General features: G+C 43.3%; 1 protein-coding gene and 2 gene segments (V, D, J or C); all 3 read left to right on the top strand.

Annotated features, from left to right (window-relative positions):
* LOC308575977 (immunoglobulin lambda-1 light chain-like) overlaps positions 1-16,157 on the top strand; it is a 45,398-nt gene extending 29,241 nt beyond the window's left edge. Inside the window, exons 3-4 of the V gene segment in view lie at positions 10,955-10,988; positions 15,598-16,157.
* LOC308575987 (immunoglobulin lambda-1 light chain-like) overlaps positions 1-17,960 on the top strand; it is a 106,945-nt gene that overhangs the window by 71,516 nt on the left and 17,469 nt on the right. The window lies entirely within an intron of this gene.
* LOC308575971 (immunoglobulin lambda constant 6-like) overlaps positions 1-17,960 on the top strand; it is a 73,230-nt gene that overhangs the window by 46,886 nt on the left and 8,384 nt on the right.

Below are 17,960 nucleotides of genomic sequence, written 5' to 3'. Positions count from 1 at the left end.
CAGAAGCATTTTGATGAACTCAGAGATGCTTTTTCATTGCTTTTGGTCCTAGTTGGTCCTAGTAAAGATATTGCACTTCCGTCAATTTCCAGTCTTCCAAAGGGCATCGCTGATGAGAAGGAGGCATTCCTGCCGTGAGGGAATGGATTGGGGTGGAGCGATGGTTAGGCAGTATAAATCCCACCAAAATCCCATTAGTTGTAAGGGGAAAGTATGCTGGTTAACTTCAAATAAGATACATGTTGATCGCTTTGTGTGTGTACTGGGGGGAAAGGGTGATACGGATTAGCCAACAAAATGTTTTAACGTGAAGCTAGATTTCACGTAGTCTTAAAAAAATGAATTCATCACCAAAGTGCGTGTGTTTGTTTATCTAGATCATGGGTAGGCAAACTAAGGCCCGGGGGCCAGATCTGGCCCCATCGCCTTCTAAATCTGGCCCATGGATGGTCTGGGAATCAGCATGTTTTTACATGAGTAGAATGTGTCCTTTTATTTAAAATGCATCTCTGGGTTATTTGTGGGGCCTGCCTGGTGTTTTTACATGAGTAGAATGTGTGCTTTTATTTCAAATGCATCTCTGGGCCCCCCACAAGGTCTGAGGGACAGTGGGCCGGCCCCCTGCTGAAAAAGTTTGCTGATCCCTGATCTAGATGGATGGATTAATAGAGGGATGGGTGGGTGGATAGAAAGATACAGACAGGCAATCTCCTTCCATTGCTAATGCTCAAGTAAAATTCAGCTGCCCATCCAGTTGTCCTCTCTATGGGGAATGGGCTGTACCATCTTGTTCTTTGCCTCGGGGCAGCAAAATACTTTCGGCCAACCTGGCTAGAGCTACCCAGGACCTGTGTTAGTCTTTAGGGCACCACAAGACTCTTTGTGCTCTTTGCTATGACAGATGAACAGGCCTTTCCCTCTGGAAGATATTAATGTAGTTACGCGGTTATCATGCATTGTTAGTCCTACTCAAAGTTAACTCACTGAAATTAATGGGCATGAATAATTTCAAACTATTAATTCCAATGTGTTTATTATGAGTAAACATTAGGCAGATACAACCTTTTCCTTTTTTTTCCTTTTGGGGTCTATTAGCTACAATACAGTGGTACCTCAGGTTAAGAACTTAATTCGTTCTGGAGGCCTGTTCTTAACCTGAAGCACCACTTTAGCTAATGGGGCCTCCTGCTGCCGCCGCTGCACAATTTCTGTTCTCATCCTGAAGCAAAGTTCTTAACCCGAGGTAATATTTCTGGGTTAGCGGAGTCTGTAACCTGAAGCGTCTGTAACCTGAAGTGTATGTAACCCAAGGTACCACTGTAAATTGATTGGAATACACTGGTACCTCAGGTTACATACGCTTCAGGTTACAGACTCCGCTAACCCAGAAATATTACCTCGGGTTAAGAACTTTGCTTCAGGATGAGAACAGAAATTGTGCAGCGGCGGCAGCAGGAGGCCCCATTAGCTAAAGTGGTACCTCAGATTAAGAACAGTTTCCGGTTAAGAACGGACCTCCAGAACGAATTAAGTTCTTAACCCGAGGTACCACTGTATTCCTCCTTGGTCCCCCCTTCTTCTTTTTAAAGAAAATCCATGTACAAAGAAATCCAGCGTTGCAGGGGGGAATATTTTGAGCATACTTTTCTCCTTGACATGCCGGTCCATTCTGTCATGCTAGCCTCCTGCCAGCAGCCCCAAAGGCAATAGGTTTGCAACCTCCGTGAGGACTGGGTCAGTGCATTGCTCCAAGTTCAAAACCTGGTTATGTGCTGGTGGCGTATCACAGAACCATAGAAATGTAGGGATGCAAGGGACCCTGTGGGTCATCTAGTCCAGCGCTCTGCAATGCAGGAATCCTAGTGAAGCAGGGAAGGGGGAACATTTGCGGAGAGGAGGCATCAGAGGTTGCTGATCTATGAGGCTGCCACCCACAACCCAACCCATCCTCCTCCCATCGGCTACACGGGCAGCTTTTTCTGTGAGCTGTTAGGCGACTCCCCTCCATCCTTATTGGTATATGTCCAAGTCCACGAAGCTTAATAGGAACGCCATTGTGAGCCTAATCAAAAGCCTGATGTGGGTGATAAGGCGAAACCTCTGGCAAGAGGGGTCTGGCCCTCTTCTGGTGGAGAGGGAGGGGGAAGGAGGGGAGAAGAGAGAGGGAGAGGTGTTGTGGAAAGTGTGAGAGAAAATGGATGATCCACCCCCCCCACACACACTTTGAACTTTTTTAAAAAAAGAAATTACTGTTTTTATTTATTTTCATGGTACAGAAGATTTTGAGAAAGCAATTGTTACTTTGGACTTTGTTCCAATCCACTATCAGCATATGGCCGCAAGAGGCATATACCCTCAAAGGCATATGGCCTCAAGATTTATTATTATTATTATTATTATTATTATTATTATTATTATTATTATTATTATTGTGTTTTTTTCTAAAACAAATGTTTAGGGGTACTCTCATTTTGACTGAAGAAAACCACCATTTTATAAGTTCAAATTGGGGAAAATAAATACAGTAAATGGACAAAAGTTCAAAAGTTCACAAAATATTTAGGGGTATGCATACCCCTGCACCCCCCCCCCGGAAAAAAGCACTGATTATGATTTATTATACTGTTTGTTTGTTTGTTTGTTTGTTTGTTTGTTTGTTTATGCCACACCTTTTTTCCTGATAGGATTCAGGGTGGCTTAATTAATAATAATAGCAACAACAAGAAGAACAATAATATTAAAAAGAAAGTGTGACAGACAAAGGCTTTAATTCAGGATTGCAGAATCTGAGGGCCTCTCAGTGTTATTAGACTCCAACTAATGGGAATTGGAGTCTAAGAACATCTAGCAAACACAGAGGCAATAAAGCATTCTACTTCTTTTCAGGTGCACACAATATATCTGGCTTAACCATCGCACTTGCTTCCTCCCACCCCCATTCCACCTTGGTCACTAGGCTCAACACTATAAACGCTCTAAGCAAAAATGGATCAGAGGTGTGTGCAAGGTTTCGTCTCTCTGTGAGTGGCATCTACCTCTGGGAAAATCAGAAACCTTAGGTGTCATCTCTGCCGTACATTTAAAAAGTCAGGCATTCTGAGAATATATAAAAAATAATGACAATTAAACTGGGGGAAATGTTTTCTAGAAGTTGGCAGGGGGAATAAAACGTTTGGGACTAGAAGGCAGGCTACCAAAATGAAAAGGCGTGGCTTCCAGAAAGCCACCAGATCCTTTCAAAAATTCCAGCACACAGAACTGCGGACTAGAATCATAAGGAATCATAAGGGATCTTGTAGGCCACCTAGTTGAGCTTACAGCAAAATATCCTCTTTCTAAAAATAGATGGGTCCAGATGCCACCATTTAAATTTGCTTACAGTGACTCAGAGTAATGCTACATCAGGAGCATTATGGGAAATTTAAATAGCAGCTCCCAGTTTCTGACACCCCCACCACATGGAGAACAATAAATCCGGAAACATCTATATGATATATTTAATGGTAGGGCATTCTGAGAAGATATAATCCATAATGGCGGTTAAATTGAGGAGAAGGCTTCACAAGCAACAGTATTACAAAGGGTCTTAAGGCTGGGGGAGAAGAAAAGCTTTTGGAGGAGATTGACATCAACAAGTCATGCCTTCCAGACAGTCAAATGTCCTTACAAAACATTTCAGGACACAACTTTGGGGAATAGAGTCAGATTAGTGCTTCCTTTATGAAATCAAGTAAATCATTACATGTGCCAAATATTTAATATTCCCCTGAGACACAACACTTAACCAGCTTTCCCCTTGACTTCCAGGTCAGCCAACAGTACCTCCAACAGTGAACGTCTTCCCACCATCCCCAGAAGAATTGAAGAGCTCAGACAAAGCCACCCTGGTGTGTCTCATGGATGGCTTTTACCCAGGCACTGTCCAAGTTACCTGGCAGGCTGATGGCACCCCCATCTCCTCTGGGGTGGAGACAACCACGCCCACCAAGCTGAATGACAAGTACGCGGCCAGCAGCTACCTCAGCATGAAAAAGACCGACTGGGAGAGCTATGAGGCAGTCATCTGCAAAGTGACGCATGAAGGGAAGACCGTTGAGAAGGTGGTGAGGAGATTGGACTGTGCCTAAAGGCTAGATGGGTCTGATGAGTTCCTCGTGCCTCCAGCAGCTGAGAAGAAAGAGTCCTTTCATGTTCAAGGGGGCCAAGTTTATTCTCTGATTTCCTCTAATGCTACTTTGATCCATCCAGTCTGGTTTCCTTCCTATGCCGTTCCCCTCCCCACACCCTCTCCCTTCCTCTTCTCCCTGGAATCTCCTTTGTATGTTGGCTTATAATGTTTGCAAATTAATAAAATGTCATACATTTCACCGGTGTGATTTCTTGACCCACTCATTTATTCCATCTCCTTCAAGCAGGTTGTTTTCATGGTTTCCTGTCCTAGTACAGAAGGAAGTGTGTTGTTACTCAGCCAAAATGCAGTGGTAAAAGCAGTGCGATTTCATGGGAATGTAGGAAGCGGCCTTCTCCCAAGTCAGACCAGTGGTCTATCTAGGTGGGCATTTTCTACACCGGTGGGCTGTGGCTTTCCTGGAGATCAGGCAGGGTTCTCTCTTAGTCCTACCTACCAATTTAGGTCCTGAGAAATGGAAAAGGTCAATTTCGGTTCAGGATGCATCCCAGATTCATTTCTGGTGGGTATTTCAAACATTCCCAAACATCACGTACAATCCGACATGTTCTTCCTTCCACTCAGTGGATCACTCATTGCATTCAGGATGTTTAATGAAGAGGTACTAGGCTCCCGATCCTACATGGAGATATCTGGGATTGAAACAAGGGCACCCTGATGCAATACAGATGGACTGCCATTGGGCTGTAGCCCTTTCCACCAGGCAATGCTGCATCTAAACAAATTCCAGTGCTGCAGGAGCAGTGCTACTTAAGGGCTCTGTATGTGATGAATTGACTCAAGTTGCTATTCACTTTAATGAACTAGCTGAACATGCCTCCATATAAATCCTTTGCCCAACGAAAATTCACTACTCCTCTCTTCCCATTCAGCTCCAGAGAAATAGAAGGGGGGATTTAGGATTCATTTCAGGTGGTATTTCAAACATTCCCAAATATCACCTCTGGTCTGCCATGTGCGCTCCATGCCCCTTGTGAAGAGTGGTTCATTAGGGTTAATGCAGCACTGCTCCCAAGCAACCTCCATGTATCCTCAGGCAGAACCACCCGTCCTTTCTCCCTTCCCACAAGCAGTCTGCCAATAGCTTTGCCCGGCGCTGACCCTCCCTACTTTTGGTCTCCCTGCCCCACCAGTTCCAATGGGCACCGGCTGAAGCGAACGGCACTACCTATAAGGAGACATGAGAATGTGTAGCTTCGTCTAAACCCATTCCCTCCCAAATTAGGACTATAGCTCCCATCATATCTGAATGCTGGGGCTGATGGGAGTTGTAGTCCAAGTCATGTGGAGGCCACCACGTTGGGCAAAACTGCACTATTACAACTCCTCCCTGAAAGATCTCCTGGCACTCAGGGTAAACGAGGCTCCAGTGAATTAAAACCATGGGTTTGTTGAGAGAATAAGAGAAAACAATAGAAAATGAACATTCTATATTTATTGGGAAGACTCTGTAGCTTGTGACTAACTGGTTTCCCCTGAGATGGTTTTGGACATTCCCTGGTCTTTGACCATGCTGGCTGGAGGTGATGAAATATGGAGTCCAACAGTATATGGAGGGCCTATAGGTCAACACCCTGATCTAAAATGACAAATATGGGGCTTGAATTTGTTCAGCTACTCTATTAAATGCTTCTATCCAAACTGGAATGCCATACAATAACTGAGAAAGGACGTTGGCATTAAAATATATTTATTGCAGCAGGGACCATCTGGTTGCCTCTGAGGAAGAAAAAATGAAGAATCACAGATGTGGTGCATTTTACTTGGATGGTCATTCAACGCCTGTGTTTTTGTCCAGTTTAAATTTGGCTGGTAGAATATCCCTAGGTGTTCAAAAGATTTTACCTGGTCAATGGCGTGATTATCTAGTCCCCATTTAACAATTTGACAACTTTGAGAAATTATCATAAATTTAGATTTTTCATAATTAATTCCCAAGGAGTTGATCTGGCAGAAGGAAGAAAAAAAGAGTTCAGAAGTCTTCTAAGGTTGATCTGAGTATGAGAAAGAATTGTAATATCATCTGCATATAAAAGCAATCTTATTTTATGTTGGCCTAATGCCGGTGGATGTCCATTTACATCCTCAAAGTGATGAGCCAAATCATTTAAGAATAGGTTGAATAAGTGGGGTGCATATGGAGGGCCTACAGGTCAGACCCCCTGATCTAAAATGACAAATATGGGGCTGGATATTAGTAAAGTCCCAGTTTCTTCCTCCAGATTGTGGTCACCCTACATATACCATGAGTCAGTCCCACCCAATTTTCTACACAGTACTGTCACGAGCTGGTCAGGAAATGAAACACCATAGCCCATCTTCTTCCCAGCCTATTTTAACTTGTGTGAGAGGCTATTTGGAAAGAGAGAGAACTGTCAAAGGTCTAAAAAGATGTCTATAGCTGCTTCAGAGGAGGATGAGTCTCAAAGCACTGTCTTCTCTTAACCATTTGGTATTCCATAAGTAACCTGCTTATTGACTCATGTAAATTCTCACCACCACTTTGGGTCCATCTCACCCCTTAATTTCAGAATGTCAGATGACTCCTGACCAGAGTTGTAAAGACCTGGAAGTGAAAAATTGGGGGGAAACTAGAAATATATTTACTGTTTTTTCTACTTTAAATTTTTTTGAAAAGAACACTATAAAAATTGGAGGGAAACCTTTTTTTCATGGGTTTTTCCATAGCTCCAGATCTATAGTGTTCTCCTGATGGATCAAACTGAATGCCCACCTAGTCTAGTCTCCTGTTTCCCACATTGGACAAGCAGATATGCTTCAGAGACAGCAGGGTAACAGTGGCAAATTCTGCTTTCGTTGTTGGCAGACTTACACCTAAATTCAACTCATAGGAAACCAATATTGCCTCCTTATGAGGAATCATCCACATTTTACAGGATGGTTCCTACAGAATCATCCATTCATTCTAGAATTTGTTCTTGGGGGAAGGTCTTGCCATGCAACTTCAGATCAGAATTGATCTGAATTGGGTTGATGTCGATGTCAAAATCAATCCTCATTCCATCAGTTCTGTTCTGCATATTACCAGGGCTGGCACAGTCAGATAAATGCTGGGGGCCTGCACTGCTGGTGATAGCATCTTACAATCTCCAGAACAACATATGATCAGTGCCATATTTTACAGATTAATCCTCCTTCCCCAGGCACCAGCTGTTAGTTAGCTCTGAACACCAAGAGGCAAGGCTCAGACCAGAACCTAAATGGGAAAACACCAGTGAACCTTGTAAGATGCTACTTGGACTAATGCCAATCTTCCTACCCTGATGGACATTGCCACAAAAACTTCCTGAAAACTAGAAAGGAGTCTCTCCTTGTTGGTCAGGTGTTTGTGACTGTGCTCAGAACATCTCCCCTATGAAGGTGGGACCATCACAATGAATGGAGCATTGTCTCACCAACTCTAGCCTTTTCTTAGCCAGCCCCCACCTGCCTGCCAGTTTAAAATGTGGCCTTGGCTGTCTCCCTTAGTCTCATTATTTTCCTTGTAGGACTTGCAGGGGGGAGTGAGGAAACCAGAACCGGTTGTCTCTTCCTCTGTCTGCTGTTGGCTCCAACTCCACCTGCTGATGGTGTCCCTGCCTTCTGCCTGATCAGCCCCAAGGGAACGCCACAAAGGGCACATTTGGGCCTTCTTAAACCATGAGCCATAATTCTCTTGGCCAAAGCTGACTTCATTTCAAGTCGCAGTTTCTCTGGGGATTCCCTTCATCACATCACGGGGATTAGACTAGATGATGCTTCCAACTCTACAGTTGAGAACCCACTTACAGGGACCAGGGAGCAAAGACCCAGTGCATCTATGTTGCATCAACCTAGGTTTCTGCCTGTGATGGACTGCAAACCCATATATTTGTTGTTGTTTAGTCATTTAGTCGTGTCCGACTCTTCGTGACCCCCTGGACCAGAGCACACCAGGCACTCCTGTCTTCCACTGCCTTCCGCAGTTTGGTCAAACTCATGCTGGTAGCTTCGAGAACACTATCCAACCATCTCGTCCTCTGTCGTCCCCTTCTCCTTGTGCCCTCCATCTTTCCCAACATCAGGGTCTTTTCCAGGAAGTCTTCTCTTCTCATGAGGTGGCCAAAGTATTGGAGTCTCAGCTTCAGGATCTGTCCTTCCAGTGAGCACTGAGGGCTGATTTCCTTAAGAATGGAGAGGTTTGATCTTCTTGCAGTCCATAGGACTCTCAAGAGTCTCCTCCAGCACCATAATTCAAAAGCATCAATTCTTCAGCGATCAGCCTTCTTTATGGTCCAGCTCTCACTTCCATACATCACTGCTGGGAAAACCATAGCTTTAACTATACTGACCTTTGTTGGCAAGGTGATGTCTCTGCTTTTTAAGATGCTGTCTAGGTTTGTCATTACTTTTCTCCCAAGAAGCAGGCATCTTTGCTGTCAAAATGCACACCTACAATGCTTTAGACAGGCCCTTTTGCAGTATTATTTATTCATTCATTTACTTGCTTGTTTGTTGTTTGTTTTTATCGGATTTGTACTCTGGCCTTCCTCCCAAAGAAGCCCAGAATGGCAATGGCCATCAGGCCATGTACACCAGCTGTTTACTAGGTCTCAGTGCCAGCAAACGTGGTCCAGGCTAAGGAAGAGAACTACAGTACTTGAGCATGGTTTCAACTTTGGAAAAGCAGCATACAAATAAATTGAGGATGAGAACACAGACTGCTGAACCCCATGGATGCTGCCCCATGTATTTTGAATCTCTCTATCCTGGAAGCAGTGGCCACTCAAAAGAGTGGGATAAATCAGAAAGCAATGGGTTTGTGATAGCCGTCTTCTGAGAAGTCTGCTCAAAAGTCTACTCCTATTGGTTTCTATCTATGAAATCCATGGGGCTGACTACAAAATCCATGGTGCAGTGCCGTTCTGATCAAAACGCACTTGCATAAAACATCGTTATTGTTATTTATTAGATTTATATACCACTCTTCATCACAAGAACCACAGAATGAATGAATGAATGAATGAATGAATGAATGATTAATTAATTAATTAATTAATTAATGATAGCAGGCCAAAAAATGGACAGTGTGCAAGTGAGAGAAGTCAGAACCCACAGATCAATCAATCCATCAATCCTTATTGTTGTCAAAGACCAGACAGAGACCCATAGAAGCAATGGAGTTTTCTTCTATCTGCAAATTTGAAGTGCAGGATTGTGCATTAGTGGAAGCATATATATTTCACCCTGAATAAATGAAATTCAGCAGCAGCTTTCAGAACTCAATGTACAAGTTCATTTTTTTGAATCTGTGATAAGTGTTTTCTCTGAGACATACTAGAAGCTAATTAAGGAAGTTCATACTTGAACTCCAAAGAACGGTCCAGTGCATTGAGTTTAATTTATTAAAAAAAACTATTGTGGCACAAAGAAAGCTTCACTGCCTCCAGACTGATTCAGTTGTGAGGCTTCTTGTCAGAAACAGAGCCAACATCTCCTGGACAAAATGAGATAGTGGTACCAATTCTTAGATTCTCCTCCAGAGACCAAACTGAAGCAAAGTCCTGGTAACCTTCTAGGTTTTTGGATTACAACTCCCATCATCCACAATTAGGGTGGCGTATGGTCAGGGATGAAGGGGGTTGCAGTCATATGGAGGACACTGCCTTGGCTACTGGTGGACCAAAGGAACTCATCCATCGCGCTCCCAACATCAAGAGAAAAATAATGGGCAACAGAACTCCTTGGAAGACCTGAGAGTCTTCTGGCTGCCAAACAGAATCCAGGAATGCTGTTCCCATGGATGAACCAGGTCATTATGTCATCTTTCTTCCAAAACACCGCTAACTATATTTTTAGTTGTACAGTGGTACCTTGGTTCTCAAACGCCTTGGTTCTCAAACGCCGAAAGCAAGTGTTCTGGTTTTTGAACGTTTTTCGGAAACCGAACATCGAATGCAGCTGTTGGTTATTGTTTCTGGGGTGCCTGCACCAATCAGAAGCTGTGCCTTGGTTTTCGAACAGACTTCTGGAACGGGTTAAGTTTGGCACTTTTGTTTTTGTATTTATTTTCCATTTTTGTTTTTGAGGCTTTTTTGGTTAATTTGTTTTTGTGACTGTGTGGAACACAGTTCAGCTACTGATTGATTGATTGATTGATTGATTGTGTGACTGCGGAAATGGATAACAGTCCCCCATCCAAACAATGAATATCATCAGTGCAGATAAGGAAAAAATAATAATTTTAACGTTTATAATCTACAATGCTGTCTTATTTATTTTATAGTAGAGTACACTGGTTATTTCTTTCATTTTATGGATCAATGGTCTTGTTACATAGTAAAATTCATGTTAAATTACTGTTTTAGGGGTTGTTTTTAAAAGTCTGGAACGGATTAATCCGTTTTGCATTGCTCTCTATGGGAGAGCACGCCTTGGTTTTGGAATGCTTTGGTTTTGGAACAGACTTCCGGAATGGATTAAGTTTGAGAACCAAGGTACCACTGTATGTTCCATTGACTCTGTTTGAAAGATGGCTCCTTTGTATTGCTTGTTTTCTGATTTGTGTTTGTCCACCACTTTATGAAACATTCAATCTCTTGGAAAAGTGGCTTATAAATTAATTTTTTAAAACTTCTTAAGAAATAGGGGAGAAATATTTCACTGTAAGGAAAACAGAAGTTGCCCTGTTGCCCATTCTATTCCCAAATGGGATAGGTGTCGACGGCTTGTCTCTCCTTGTGAAGAGACAGCAGGTTTTTGTACAGCTGTGTGTCACTGTGGTGGGTCTTCGGAGGAGGGACCCACCTGACTGTCACAGGTAAGTCACTGAATTTATCACAACCCTTTCCATGCCTGTGACAATATTCTAACTTTTCCATCGTTTTTGCCCTTTTTTCCTTCTCTGACTGTAAACCTGACCTTAGGGCATTTGTTGTTTAGTTTACAACAAGCCTTTCATAGAAAATGTACTTGTGATCCTAGCCAGAACGGGATATTGCAAAACCATGTTACCTGCCTCTTCTTTCCTCAAGAACATTGGACAGTTAATTCAGGCTGGGTGGGAAATTCTTTTCCTTAGTCTAGGTCAATGTGACTGTCTTTGGAAATCATTTTTTGCAAATTTCCATGGTGGCTAAACTCAGACGTAATTTTACTGGTGGGTGCTAAAGATAGCAGAGAAGTGAATTTGAGCTGTGCTATTCCAGGTACCCGATATGAATTAAGGGCAGTTTGGATAATCCCCGAATTGTGCTCCAAAGCTCACATTAAAGCAATACATCAACCAAAATGTCACAAAATAGTGTGAAGCATTTCAGGTTTCCAGAAATCTCCATTCTGGACGGCCTAAACACTTGCACCTTACGTTGTGACATTTTGGCCCACCTTATAAAATGGTTGGATCTGGGTTGTGCATTTTTTTCTAATGCAGCTCCCTTTACTTTTTCTAATTTTGTATTTTCATTTTGGGACTTCCTAAGCAGAGGAATAGAATAGATTCTGTTTCTAGATAGCTCTGCAGTTCAGAGCAACATGCTCAGTCTAAGAGAACCAGGACTCTCTACATTCTACAACACAAAATGCAATCATCTGAAATGGGAACCAGGGTCAACTCTGTGCATAAAATTTCACCAGAACTGAATGGGGTTTGGGAACAAACTGAAGTGACCACTTTGCAATTCACAGTGCATCGGAAGGTTGAAAGCAACCTAACCATGAGATCGATGATCAGATCTCCTGACTTTTTCCTTTGCTGTTAAATCAACTGCACAGGCTTAATTTATTAATTGAAGTAGAGGCACAGCAGCAAAGATTATTAATGTAATTCCGTAGTCTCAATTGCTGCATCCCAGACTTACTGTTGGTCCCACTGGAAAAATATATACGCTTCTTTCTTTCTTTCTTTCTTTCTTTCTTTCTTTCTTTCTTTCTTTCGGAATACCTTCTTGGTAAATATAACAAAAAAAGAAAGAAGGAAGGAAGGAAGAAAAAAACATGGGCTGCACCCCATGCTAGTCCTTGCTCAGAGTAGACCTGCTGAAATGAACAAATTTAACTCCATTAATTTCAGTTGGTCTGCATGGATTAATACTGAGTTGGGCGCAACCCAAATGACATTAACAATAAGAATATTCCATTAATCCATTAATATAGGCATGTCCAAATAGGCACCTAAATGAGACTGGTGGTTATAAGCCATGCATTAAAAGGGAGAAAGCACCAGGGCTGGTGGTCTTCAGATTACGATGAGATCTTCAGACCAAAAGGGGTTCAGCAATCAATCTGTCTCCCATGAGAACTCTGAGAATTATAGCTGCGTGAGGAGAATAGAGGGATCCTAAAATCTCTCAGTAACCTTTCCAGACCACAGTTCCCAGAGTTCTATGGGGGAAGCCATGACTGTTTAGAGTGCTTTGAGCCTACTTTATAGATAGATGACAGATGACAGATAGACGATAGACGATAGATGATAGATGATAGATGATAGATGATAGATGATAGATGATAGATAGATAGACAGACAGATACATATATATAGATAGATATAGATGATTGACTCGTTATTTGAATCAGTCACTAGCCGTAGCAATAAAATAAAATGTCCTGAAGATAGAGGTAAAAACTTAACTACAGAAAATACATTTTGGGGGTTTTACATCATTAATCAAATGATAGATTTTATTTTAATTGTCCCCACTAAAAACCTCGCACTTTTTGTGCGGTGCAAATGGAGCTGTACAAAGAAAGGTAAAAATGCTTGTAAATATATGAACTGTGTGTTGGGAGAAAACCTGGTGAACATTCTGTGAGGACCAAAAAAGAAACCTTGAATTGATTTGAAAACATGGGAGATTGAACTTAAGCCCAAGAAAATGAGAAACTATAATTTAGAAGATTAACGCTTCCCTATTACCTGACAACAAGACAAACCATTAAGACAACTTATTCAGAGTTGCTTGTTCGTCTTTTTCTTGTAACATGGTTGAAATCATTTTTTTAAAAAATATATGGATAAAAACCAATGCTCCCCTTCTGCTTTCAGTGGAGACATCTGTTGACATTTGAGAAGGGGGCAGAGTTTTCTCTAATTTTCCCTATCCAAGTGTATCCCCCAGCCTTTGAGATCCATTCCAGAAGGTTGTGGTACCTTCTGAACAGTGTGAAGCAGTTGGCAATGAGGGGAAACCAGAGAAAATCCTCTCCCCCTTTCTATTTTCATAGATGGTGTCTTCACATAACTAGAATGGATTTCACCTCAGGGATCTTTATCCTCCGAATTTGGAGTTAAGGCTTGTTCACAAAAGTGAAGCACTGCCTTATCCCCCCCAAATGACCCTCTCAGCGGGCATAAATGGCCATTGCGTGGTCTCCCAATGGGGGGGGGGCCTGCCCTCTGTTCCTGCTTGCAAGCTTCCCATAGACATCAGGTTGACTACTGTGAGAGCAGGACAGAGGACTAGATAGGCCTTTGCAATCCTCATCCAGCTGAACTCTTCTTCTGTTTTAATGCTATGTTCTCTATCCATTGTTGGAGGCTGTCTCTCAATAGCAGCTGCTGGGAATCAAAATGCATGGAGCACTGTAGCTCTCAGATTGTCAAATGACATGGGCTCTGTTGTCAAAGTCTGGGAATCGGACTTCCAAAATGGCATCCGGGCATATTTTTGCTGCGGCTTTGTGGCAACTAGGACAATTTTTTAATTTATTTTTTAGAATAATGCTTTAAAAAATGAAAAAGAAGTCCAAAATGGAGAGCCAGTGTGGTGTAGTGGTTAAGAGCGCTAGACTCGTAATCTGGTGAACCGGGTTTGTGTCTCCGCTCCTCCACATGCAGCTGCTGGGTGACCTTGGGCCAGTCACATTTCTTTGAAGACTCTCAGCCCCACTCACCTCACAGAGTGTTTGTTGTGGGGGAGGAGAGGAAGGGAAAGGAGAATGTTAGCCGCTTTGAGACTCCTTCGGGTAGCGATAAAGCGGGATATCAAATCCAAACTCTTCTTCTTCTTCTTAAGCTAATTTTTTGGGGGAGATGTTCCCCCCAAAAAGCTCAAAAACTTTGAAAAACAAAAAGGCAACCCTACTTTGGGATTATGCCAACCCTACTTTGGACCAGATCCAGAAAGGCTCATTGTATATTCTTTAAATTACTTATGCACAATGAACATAGGTGCTGACTCCCTGGGCCCCTGGGTGCCTGAGCACCCACAAAATTTCCCATGAACGGACTGGGCACCCACAAATTTCAGCTCCAGGGCCATGCACGCTGGATGGCACCCATGGCCTCAGGCAGCCACAGTCCTGGGGCCAAGTTTGCACTCCTGACAATGATAGTTCACCATGTGTACAAGAACAAATAAGGTGCTTTGTAGATCTCTCCTTTGCTATGGCTGTCAGTATAAATATGTGAGTTTAAAAGTGCATATCAGGCAGGGAATGTATATCCCAGTTCCTAAGCAGCTCTCCAGTTTCTAAATTAGTCTTAACTTTGTTTTATCTTTGTGTTAATTGGTTTTAACTCATCAATATTTTATAGAGCGGAGATGAAAGGACAGAAGTTCAGGAAGTTTCTCAAAGCCCTAGAAATGTCAGACTATGACCCCAAGACCTTTTGCATGGAAACCAAGCTCTGCAGCCTCTCCCATTAGCATAGATGTATGATCTACAACTCCCTCCCATGTGCACTATGGTATTCTAATTGCAGATATTCCTAACCAGACTCATGCACTGTAATGAGGAGGAGAAAACTCTTCCTCACCACAGCTCAAGGGTGCCAAGAATGGCTGTGTTGCTTCATAGACCAAAAGATACAGGTTCAATTATGTGTATATTGCACAACAGTATTTTCTGTGCTATGAAGCATTAAGGTTCGGTTCCCCTTGGCAATTTTCAGAGAATCATGAAAAGGTCGAAGGGGTCTTCAACCACACTTAGTCCAACTTACAGCCCAATGATTCCTCTTTCTAAAAATAGATGGTTTCAGGAGCCACCATTTAAATTTGCTCACAGCGATTCAGAGTAATGCAGGAGTATTATGGGGAATTTAAATGGCAGCTCCCAGTTTCTGACACCATCATCACATGGAGCACAATAAATCTTTGAGGATACATTCATATGATATATTAAATCATGGGGCACTCTGAGAATATATAATGCATAATAGCAGTTAAACAGAGAAGAAGGCTTCACAAGCAACAGTATTACAAAGTTTCTTGAGGCTGGAGGAGAAGAAAAGCTTTTGGAGGAGACTTACATCAAAATGTCATGGCTTCCAGATAGTCAAATGTCCTTACAAAACATTTCAGAACACAACTTTGGGGGAAAGAGTCAGATAGCGCTTTCTTTATGAAATCAAATAAATTATTACATGTGTCAGATATTTAATTCCTCCCGAGACACGACGCTTAACCAGATTTCCCCTTGACTTCCAGGTCAGCCAACAGTACCTCCAACAGTGAACGTCTTCCCACCATCCCCAGAAGAATTGAAGAGCTCAGACAAAGCCACTGCGGTCTGTCTCATGGATGGCTTTTACCCAGGCGTTGTCCAAGTTACCTGGCAGGCTGATGGCACCCCCATCTCCTCTGGGGTGGAGACAACCACGCCCACCAAGCTGAATGACAAGTACGCGGCCAGCAGCTACCTCAGCATGAAAAAGTCCGACTGGGAGAGCTATGAGGCAGTCATCTGCAAAGTGACGCATGAAGGGAAGACCGTTGAGAAGGTGGTGAGGAGATTGGACTGCGCCTAAAGGCTGGATGGGTCTGATGAGTTCCTCGTGCCTCCAGCAGCTGAGAAGAAAGTGTCCTTTCATGTTCAAGGGGGCCAAGTTTATTCTCTGATTTCCTCTAATGCTACGTTGATCCATCCAGCCTGCTTTCCTTCCTATGTCGTTCCCCTCCCCACACCCTCTCCCTTCCTCTTCTCCCTGGAATCTCCTTTGTATGTTGGCTTATAATGTTTGCAAATAAATAAATTGTCATACATTTCACTGGTATGATTACTTTACTCACTAACTTATTCCAGGTACTTCAAACAGGTTGTATTCATGGTTTCCTGTCATATTACAGAAGGAAGTGTGCTGTTACTCAGCCAAAATACACTCAACCAGGTCTGTGGCTGATAGCAGCAGCAGTGGTAAAAGCAGTGTGATTTCATGGGAATGTAGGAAGCGGCCTTCTCCCAAGTCAGCCCAGTTGTCCATCTAGGTGGGCAATTCTACACTGGTGGGGTGTGGCTTTCCTGGAGATCAGGCAGGGTTCTCTCTTAGTCCTACCTACCAATTTAGGTCCTGAGAAATGGAAAAGGTCAATTTCGGTTCAGGATGCATCCCAGATTCATTTCTAGTGGGTATTTCAAACATTCCCAAACATCACTTACAATCCGACATGTTCTTCCTTCCACGCAGTGGATCACTCAATGCATTCAGGATATATAATGAAGAGGTACTAGGCTCTAGTGAATTAAAATCACGGGTTTCTCCTGAGTATAAGATAAAATGAAATGAAATAAAATAAAATAAATAAAATAATTTCATAATCACTGGGAAGCTGTTAACCAATACCTTAAAAGGTAAAGGTAAAGGTACCCCTGCCCGTACGGGCCAGTCTTGCCAGACTCTAGGGTTGTGCGCTCATATCACTCTAGTGGCCGGGAGCCAGCGATGTCCGCAGACACTTCCAGGTCACGTGGCCAGCGTGACAAAGCTACTCTGGCGAGCCAGAGCCGCACACGGAAACACCGTTTACCTTCCCGCTAGTAAGTGGTCCCTATTTATCTACTTGCACTTTGACGTGCTTTCGAACTGCTAGGTTGGCAGGCGCTGGGACCGAGCAACGGGAGCGCACCCCGCCGCGGGGATTTGAACCGCCGACCATGCAATCGGCAAGTCCTAGGCGCTGAGGTTTTAACCCACAGCGCCACCCGCGTCCCTTAATACCTTACCAATATACAATATACAAACTAAATTAGCAGACATGGAGTAAAGGTGGAAATCTTTGTACCTTGTGACTGACCTGCGGCCCTTCAGTTGTTATAATTCCCATCATTGCTGGCCATTGGCCATGCTGGCTGAGTGGGATGCAAGCTGCAGTCCCACAGCATCTGCAGGGCCCACCCCTGACATAAAGCAACAGCTAAGGGACAGGATTTTGGTAAGCTTCCAGTTTTCTCCATCAGGTTGCAGTCACCCTGCCTATACCATAAAAATGCATCTCCCGGTTTTATGCACATTACTGTCATGAGGTAGGTAGCCCATGAAGAAAACGCCATAGCACACCTTGTTCCCAGCTTTCTGCACACCCTTATTTGAATGAGGCTATCTGGGGGGATGTCAGGGACTGGGCAGAGAAGGAATGGTGGAGACCGCCTCCCCATCCTGACCCCTCCAAGTAGGAGGAAGAGGAAGACAGTATAGATCTAGAACAGGGGTTTGATAGGTCACAGCTCAGAAGCACAGGAGGGGGGAAGTTGCGAAATCATGGGAGAGGAGGAGACAGGACCAGAATGGCAGCTGACTGACACAGTGTCTTTAGAAAGCATCCCAGACCCTTCATCTCCCAGAACCCGCGAGCCTTAAAAGTAGGAAATCAAAGAGCTCAAAGACAGAGGGCACATAGCAGCACCCGTAGAGGAGATGAATGAGGAAGTGGGAGAGATGGGGGTGGAGATTCACTCAGAAGAACACCATTATCCAAGAAGATGGGTTCTATAGCTTCTCTCTGTAATATTGAAATAAAAAAGGACAGTAAGAAACTTTTCCTTGTCCTTATACTTTCCTGGACAACCAGCCAGG

Source organism: Podarcis bocagei (genome assembly GCF_964188305.1).
Source record: "Podarcis bocagei genome assembly, chromosome: 16".
In the NCBI taxonomy this organism is placed as follows: domain Eukaryota; kingdom Metazoa; phylum Chordata; class Lepidosauria; order Squamata; family Lacertidae; genus Podarcis; species Podarcis bocagei.
This window is presented reverse-complemented; position numbering and strand designations above follow the sequence as displayed.